Raw genomic sequence first — 10,071 nt, forward strand, 5'->3', positions numbered from 1 at the left:
CACCTGTGGACTACACCAGGTACAAATGACTTTTTGTTGCACTCCCTCATGGAGCTACTTAATAATAATAATAATAATAGCTTGAATTTATATAGCGCCTTTCATAAACCCAAGGACGCTTTACATCAGAACAATGAACAAATAACAGACAACTGAACAAACAAACAAAAAACAACTATATGCCATAAGCCTGAGAGAATAGGTGTCTTTTCAAGGCAGCTTTAAAAGAGTCCAGTGTTGGAGCATGGTGAATCCCTATTGGGATGGAGTTCCACAGGGTGGGGGCTACTTGCGGATTATACTAGGGTCAGTCCACTCTAGGTGGACACGCACTGACCTTTTGCACCTTAATCCCTTGTATAACGCACTGACTTTTTTATTGTGCTCCTTTTCCTCTAAGCACCTTAACGTCCATTGTCTATCATGCACAGTATAAGTATAACATGCACAGTATACAATACATTGCTGCTATGCTCAGGCACCTTAGTTTATTTTTTTTTTACCTTGTAAACCTGTGATGTGACAATACAACTGATTCTGATTCTGATTCTGATTCCCTTCAGAAAAGATTCCATGATGGCATAGAGGTCGGCTGATGTGGTGGTATCCCTCTCCAGCTTCTTGACCACCTCTTCAAAGAGGGTCAGGACATTGCTACAGAAGAGGAGATCTGTTCTGCAAGGTTAGCCTCCTCTTCTACCCCAGCAGCATCATCTGGCAACCTCAGCAAATCTCGAAGGCGTCTGGGACATTCATCACCGATGCTGATGAAATATGACTTCAGCGCAGTCCAGTTCTCCAACAGGCGGCTGATTGCAGGGTTGAGTGACAGCCATCTGGTCACAACATGGCGCAGGATTTCTTGGAACTCGACGTCACAAAAGGCAAAAGGCAGAAATGGAAAAGTGACCGTACACCTTCAGGACAATATTTTCCACATCAACTGAGAGCTTATCCAAGGCATGTTTCACAGTGTTATGGACAATATGCGCATGGCAGTTGCCACAGAGGATTTCACTGTTGGACTCCTTCAATTTTGTGAAGACAGAATTGTGGATGCCGAAGTTGACATTTGCATTGTCTGCACTGAATGCAGACACATGATCCAAAGTTAGACCCATTGTGTCAAGAGAGCTTCGGATGGAATTGACTATCCCTTCAGAAGACTCATCTGGATTTTCAACAAAATCGATAATTTTTTTGACAATGCCCTTCTCTGGAGTGAAAAACTGCACGACCAAGGGAAACATCTTCCGATTGCCCCTATTAGAGGCATCGGTTTGCAGGGAGAATGGGAGTGGCTTCACGTCATTCTTTAGCTGATTGAGCACCTCTTCAACAGCCTTAGGAGCCAGGACATCGGTGACCACTGCCTCAGCTTTTGTCCTTCCACAGGACATCTTCTTGGAAATGGCTGAGTCACCGAGTGTTTGGAGAGTCAATTTGAGCGCACTGTCCGATGAATTGTAGCTTAAATTATGTTTCACAGTATGGTAGACATGCGCTACCTCAGCAGCAGTTACCTGTAAGAGAAAAAATATATCACTATACATGTACAGATATTGTATAGAATATCAAACAGTACCTGACCTGTATTATACATGTATATGTTTGAGAGGTGCATAAAAGTTGTATATAGTATGTATTATTTTTATTTTGAATAAATATTATTATTACATTGCTAAAAAAAAACATCACTGTGTATCACTGTTGGAGTACTGAATTACATTTAGCAGTATGAAATTGACAAAAAAAAACTAAATGTGAATAAAAGTATATGTTAAGTATACATGACTTGAACCTGCACTGACCTAAAATGTTGCTTTACCCCTTCATTATTGTTTTATTGTTTATGCCATAATGACATCCACAGGTTTTATAGCATAACAAATATTAAGCCGTACATGTTCAAATCATATACTTGACCTTATTTCAGACCATTTTACAAAGCATAGAGGCTCAGGTCAGGTGCCCACTCTTCTGGTTATAGTAAAGATTCATATTTGCATACTAGGCTATACTAGCCTAAGTCAGTGGTTCTCAAACTTTTTTGTGTCAAAAACCCCCAAAATGTTTTCGGCCATGGACCCCCCTCTAAAAATATTTTGTTCCAGGGACCCCCAGAAGCAAAGATTTGAGTAAAAATATATATATTCAAAGATTTGCAAAAATTTTCATGACTTTAAAAAAAAAGCTGATCTACAAGCTCATGCTGTGAGCTTGTAGATCTGCTATTTTTGAACAGCCAAAGCATAAAAGGTTAAAGTAGTTAAAATAATTGTGATGCTATATTAACACATTTTGCTGGGGTCAGGGGTCCAGAGGTCCAGCCCCCCCCCCCCAGTTTGTAAGTAACAAACAAAACAAAATCAACATGCTTATTTTACATACCAGGTTAGCCTCTGGAGTTGCTTGGCGAACAAGGAACTGTGTCAGGGCTCCCTGGCTTCTCCTCTGCTTCTCAGTCCTCTTGTGTTTGTCACCTGCAGCATGTTGTTTAACGTCATGAACGCCACCGTGACTAATAGAAAAGGTTCTTCGGCAGACGGTACAGTTCCCCATGTAGACGTCGTCCCTCAAACCTTCTAGCCACCCATAGTCTTTCTCCCACTCAATTCTGTACTTTTGTTTTCTTTTTTGCTTTTTCTTTGGTGGAATTGGCGGAGGAGGAAGAAAGCTAACTTCTTCTAAGTCTAACTCTGAGCCGGTAGAGTCATCCATGCTTCGCTGTGTTGTTGTTGTTTTCAATGGGAAAGAGGGGAGGACCTTATACGCACCAGAGCCGACCAATGATCTGAGCCTAGCGTCAGCTGCTCTTTGATCCCATAGCTGCGCTCCCTGCCCCGTCTCGTTTGTGTGTGAGTGTGTGTGTGAGTGTGAGTGAGAAATACTCTCTCATATAAAAATCGCGCCGTCATTCCACGACCCCAAAATACAGAACATAGTGCGTCCCGTAACAGTTCAATACGGAACACGTCTTTTAGTTTCCAAATAAGGAACGATTCCGTATTTTACGGGATGGTTGGTAACTGCTCAGCAACAGTATTCCTTTCACCCTTTTATATGTGCCTTGGAAAATATCATCTGTGAGTACCTTAGTTGCAATGATTACTGATGTGTAGTGTGCATTTGTAGCCGTGTTGTTTTCTTGATTTCCTCAATGCAAGTTGTGTTTGGGGCTCTGCTAATGCTGCATCATGTTGTTTGTTCATGCTAAGCTACAGCTAGCTTCCATTTACCTGTACATTGATGTATGCTAGTCTCACTGTTGGTTAACATTAGCTTTATGCAAGCACTAGAGAAGCATTCTAGCATTGTATTTTTTCATGTGGGTTACAATTCATGACAATTCAATTCATTACTGTATTTCACGGTTCAATTAATGTTTCCAATTCATATCACAGTAATGTGCAGTGCTGTATAAATAGGTTAAAAACTATGTACAGAGATCTACAAGGGCGGCTGTGGCTCAGGAGGTAGAGCAGGTCGTCCAATGATCCGTGGGTCGGCGGTTCGAATCCCAACTCCTCCTGTCCACATGTCGAAGTGTCCTTGGGCAAGACACTGAACCCTACATTGCCTCCAATGATTCGGTCGGCGCTAGCTTGCCACCATTGGTGTGTGAATGTGGGAAAAGTGGGGACGCTGGCGTCGACTGTTCGCCGCTCCACCTCCCAATGCCCCCCCCCCCTGTATGAATGAATGAACCATTGTAAAGCGCTTTGAGTAAGTTTGAGTACTTAGAAAAGCGCCATATAAATGCAATTCATTATTATTATTATTATTACAAGCTATTTACATTCTTCTATATACAGTCATTTAATGTAATTTAAAAGGTGATTTATTGTGTGTAGTACATGCTTGCTGCTTGTAGCCTTGTTACATGCTGTTTTATTTTATTGAATGTATGCCTTTTACAAGTGAGCATTGTTTAATCAGTGCCACCCTTTTTTATGTCATTTCAGTTTTACAAATTTGCCTTGTTACCGGTTTGGACAAGTAAAAACCCTCAAACTTTACTCTGCCTCTGACCATCACTTCAAGACAATTGTTAGCTGTCTGTCTATTTGTGTCCACACACACATTGAGGACAGAACAATTAGCATTATTTCATTATCCAGAAATCAAAGTATTCTATTCCGTGTTACTATTCTGTGTAGGGGAGAACGGGATAAGATGAGCCACCTGTCCTGGAAGCAAGGCTAAATGAGATAGAAGTCAAATCTAAACATCTACCCTTATTTCAGGATGTCGTCTATCAATTTAAATTATGAGTAAGCATCTATGACAAAGGTCCATAAAAATATGACTTATTAAGAAAAAGTGGTCCTGTGGCCCAACTTGCTCCAGGTTAGGGGTAAATTGATCCATGTCAAGGGGTAAGTAGTTTCTATGGAAACTAACGTTGCGATGGGAACGATGTACAAAAAAGAATTTCACCCACTTTTTACCTTGTAAACCTGTGATGTGACAATAAAACTGATTCTGATTCTGATTCTGATGATATTTTAATTTTCAAGTTTAAACATGAACAAATATATTAACCAAAATAATTTTATAGCACTTTTCCCTGTTGCAAATAGTCTTATTAATTTTCTTAACGGTTATTTTAACAATATAAAGCCAATTCAATATTTAGTTAATCAGAACCTTTTAATATTTGCAATTGTTAATACAATATTGCAAACTACTGTTAAATGAGTATATTCATACAAATGAAAGGTCATTCAGCATTATTTGAGTAGCAAATACATAAAACAATATGAATAGTGATTAATATTAGGATAATTAACTGAATTTACCCCACAGCCACCATGTTAGTCAAAATTGTCTAGAATAATACTTCAGACAATTTCTTTGTTAAATTATTCACATGGTTTTATCAATAGGCAAATCACCAACATGTATGATATACATCTTTAGACCTGAGTAAATTAGCTTTGATATAATATAAATAATATAATAATATAATGCTACCTGATGTGTAGAAATTTTACTTTGAACGTCAAAAAACTGTTTATTTGTGTAAAAGAATGTTTTCTACTTTCCCCATGTAAATTATGTATGTTAACTGAATTTAATGTCAAATGACAACACAGTTTTCTAGTTTTCTAGATAAAGGGGATGGTTCAAATTACCCACTGGTTCATCTTTTCCCGTTCTCCCCAAGGCCTATATGATTTTATGTATGCATTAATTAACACTGATCGAACTGGGAACCTTTAGATTACCTAGGGGCTTTCTGCCTCCCCACATCATTGTATAATGTATCGTGCATTCAACAATCAAATCTTTCATTTGGAAAGAAACAGGAGGGTTATTGGTGATGCAGGAACACTATGATCAGCCAATGGAGATCATAGTGTTCCTGCATCACCAATAACCCTCCTGTTTGATATGCACATAACCTAAGTGTATAAGTGAATGATTTGTTTAAATATTTTAATAGTTTTTGCTTTAGTTATATATCACTGTTCATTGTGTTTGAACATCAAGGGTGAGGGGAGACCAAGGAGTTGAGAATGTGGACATAGCCAGATGCATGTTTCAAGTTTGTGGCTGTGGAAGGGGAAGCTTTATCTCTGGCAAAAGCGTCCACAACCAAAGGTGATTTGTGTATGTACTACTGTAAACACTCTTATATCACAGAAGTGTTATAAATACTTATGGTTGATCAAGTGATTTTATTTTGTTAAATTGAGTGTTAAATTGTTATTTCTATTGTTTGAACTCCAACACAACAATGAACAGAAATGCAGGTTGTGATACCAAGTTTATCCACTTAGGAGAGAGGACTCTGTATACAGTACAGTATATACAGTAGGATAAACAAGTGATGACACAAAGAAATGAGCAGACTAAATCTAACCTGTAGCACTATAGCGTTGAAGCAGCTGATAATTTAGTACTCTCATCTGATTAGATGAAATTGGCAACCCACCCGAAAAGAAAAAAAAATGTTTGAGACCTGTTACTGAACACTGTACAGCAATGATTACTATCAGAATATAGTTTTAACCTTTTAACCCATTAAGGACCGGAACCCCTATTTGAACTAACCTCTGAAGAGGGGAACCCCTTTTGGGGTTCTTGTTGCTATACACAGTATATAGCAACATATTGTTTTTTGACTTTTTGAATAAATAAGTATAAAATATGTAGTTTTTCAGAAAACTTGGTCAGGATTTAGAATCAGCCTCAGGTCTAAACATGAGAAACACAAGCATTGTGTACATGTAAAACCATATTACCATTATGAAAATACAAAATAAACTATCTAATGCTTTGTCTACTTATTTAAATGTACATTCATGTGGAATATTTGAAAAACATTAAAACATGTTGGTTGTCCGATACTGCTGTCACTTCTCCTTCAGGATAGAACGGCTCTGGCGTGATGTGTGGAATGCTGTGTCCAACATCTATTATGATGTACTGCACACTCTAGAAGAGTGGGGTGCACTTGAGCCATCAAACTACACCCAACTATTCTGTGCCCAATATGTGTTCCTGCCCCGCATCCAGGCTGCTCTGGATACTTTCACCAATGGCTGGAATGACCATGCAATGAGAACCGAGCATAACTTGACCCCAAACCAGCAGTGGGAAATTGGATGTGCCACCACAAGTCTTATTGAGCCTCCTGTTCAGGTGAGTTCCTGTCTCTACAGTTAAAGCTCGGTGCCATGTTTTTGCACTTTTTCTGTTTTTCATGTGTCTATGAGGTTGATAGAACTTCATTAAGCCCCCCGGTGGTGGTTTTATGGTGTTTTATGTCTTCTCTGACTATTTGGAGTTTCTTCCTGGAGGCTGAAACCTTGAGAGTCAAAGGTGCCAATCCAAAAACAGCGACATACTGACGAAACAAAGTCATACCCACCCACCGCACCTCCCCTCATTATCATTGTCATTTATACTACAACCTTTTGTGGGCGGTGGCTCAAACACACGTGTGTGACCATGGCAGGTTGTTCTGTGCCTAACTGCTGTGTGACAGCTATCGAAAGTCGTTTCACACTTTACCCATTGACACGGACAAATGTGATCAATGGCTTAATTTCATCTATAAAGACAGGATTATTCCCTCAGCCCTCTCTACCAAGCTTCGGGTGTGTAGTTCCCATTTTGTTGATGACTGCTTCACCAACTTAGTGCAAGTCAATATGGGATTTGCAAACAGGAAAGTACTGAAGCCAGGTTCTATTCCGACGATTTATTCTGGAGACACAGAAAGCAGCACCTCAGGAGCGATACCGGTAAGTTAAAACATTCGCCAGCCCCAATAAAATGACTTAGGAGCATGAATCGGTTTGACATACTGTAGCCTTGTGTCTGTGACCTCCCCCACTGTTTAGTTGTGGGATTTAGTTCAGCGTCGATAAGATCGCTTCTGAACATCGTATGGAAAATGTAACGGTAGTCGCGGTAACCTACAGGCGTCTGTTGTTACGACGGTGTGAAGAAATTAATGGATGGGTTGAAACAACCTTTTAAACCGGGGTTTTGTGCCGGTCTGCGTTGAATTCAACGTGCAGAGACAGTGCTGGTCGTGAACGCGCATGGCCGTTTAACATGGCAGGGACGAGCCTCCATGTTAATTCAACGCAGGCTGCCAACAAACTAAGGTTTTAAACGGTTGTTTGAGCCCATCGATGCGTTGTTTCACGCCGTCGGAACAACAGACATATGTAGGTTACGGCGCCTAGCTTTAGATTTTTCATACCATGTTCAGAAGGTAAAAATTTGACATTAAATCGGCAGAACATACCGATGCGGGACCAACTCGAGTCATACAGTCTCAGCCAACGTTAGGGTCGCCAGAGCTAGTTCAGTTGGATTAGATACGCATAAGTGATTGTTTGTCAATATAATAAAAAAGAGACAAATTATCTGTGCCTCTGCAAACAGAAGTGTATTATCAAGGTGGAAATGGCTCTGATGAATACATTATGAGAGCATCTAGTTAGACGTTTTATATGCATATGCCTACTGTAATATACTGTAGCTTATATTTCCAATACACGTGCATTGTAATGATAGTAAAATGTGTGCAGTGATGCTATAAATAATGTCACTGATGTAATGGATACCATAGTCATTGTAAGATAAAGTTCTACTTGGTTCACCAGATTCAGATTCAGGTTCAAACATATAGGGCTGTATTTGTCCAATTTGTCCTCCCTCTGCCATTTTGTAAACAAATGGGCAGAACCATGGGCAGTCCTTTTGTGATAAGGGGGAGGGACTAGGACAGGTGGGTGGTCTTATAGGAGGAGGCGGAGGGACTGGATTAGATGGGTGGTGCTAAGTGAAACCAGGTATACTTAATGAACTGGTGGGTGTGTCTACATAAAAACAACATTTTAACACTTACTGTACACTTTTTTTTTTCTTTTTTTTTATCCTTACATAATATACCTTAATAATACCTTATGATCAGGTTTTAGGGTTGAAAAATATCATGGCACCCCATCTTTAAAACATGTAATGTACTATATACACACACACAAGCTCAAATTTCCTTCTGTCCCAGCCATACCCTTTATTTTATTCCTTTATCACATTACAGGGACAATATACCCCACCCCATGAGATGGAGGACCTAGAGATGGAACAATTTGGAATCATTGGGCCTCATGCAGCAACGGTACTTAAGAGGAAATTTCTTCTTAAACCCACTTAAGAAGTTTTTAAGAAGATTTTGGTATTCTCCAATGTTTTCTTAGCTGTGATCTGTTCTCAGGTAAGAACAGAATCTACACACACTGATGAGCACTCTTAGGCTGGCCTTTGAGTTCTTAAGTGTGACATATTTGTGCAAAAATAATTAATTCTCGAAGTTTCTTCAATTCTACAGTTGTATAATATGAAATTCATAATGCTTATCATGTGTACTTTTTTTTCGTTTAAAAAAGTTTGTATAGTGACATATATAGTATAGACAGTAATTCTATATAGTAATTCCTATATATATATATATATATATATATATATATATATATATATATATATATATATATATATATACACACTGTATATTAACATAATATATACCAATCCCACCGCATACAATAACACTTATATTTACATAAATTATGTACATTTGAATCCAAGCTGATGGGTTAATTAGTGATTGATCATTCATATTTATAGTACCAAACACCTCTTTCTGCACCCTTCACACAATGACAATTCATTTAGACACTTCAGCTCAGAAATAACCAGACCGTTAATGAACCATTTACCATTTATTAACCATTACCATATTAACCATAACCCATATATGCAATGATATTGCATTCAAGTTTGGCGGTGTGACTCTGCTCATGTGATATTACAGATTCCTGTGCAAACATGTCACAGATCATTCCATCACAAATCCCCAGAGCAGAGCATTTAATTCAATTCAATTCAATTAAAGTGTCAAATCACAACAAGTTGTCTCAAGACACTTTACATGTAGAGAAGAGACCCGACAATCCCACCCTGAGCAAGCAATTTGCGACAGTGGCAACGAAAAACTCCCTCTTAACTGGGAGAAAACGTCAGGCAGACCCTAGGCTCTAGGGTGGCGGCCTTCTGCCTCGACCGTGTCGGGGGAAAAAGAGAGAGGGAGAGACAGAGGAGAGACAGAAAGCATAAAACATAAGCATAAATACAGTTCGACATAACATTGAACCTTCAATGCATAATTAAACAACCACAATCATAGTACAATCCAAAAACACAGTACGATACACAGAATCATAGTACAACACAGAATCAACATATAACAATAATAACTAGATGCCACGGGGAGGAGGCCGGGGAGGTGGAGGGAATTTGAAAACAAGCAGCTGAACACACCGCTTAGACAGCGAAGTATGTAGACTGAACAGAGAACAGAGGCTGCTTAAATGAACCGCCCGAGTTGCCCTGTGGGTATGAGGGCGTGAGTAATTAGCTTGAAGCGAATGAGAATGACAAGAGGTTGAACATACTGACTTAAAGGAGTACGACTGTATAACTGATAGCGAATGGGGGGGGTCCGGGGAGTGTGAATGAAGTACATAAACATTCTGCCTTCCGTGT

Source organism: Gymnoscopelus braueri, assembly GCF_963280865.1.
Source record: "Gymnoscopelus braueri genome assembly, chromosome: 22".
In the NCBI taxonomy this organism is placed as follows: Eukaryota; Metazoa; Chordata; class Actinopteri; order Myctophiformes; family Myctophidae; genus Gymnoscopelus; species Gymnoscopelus braueri.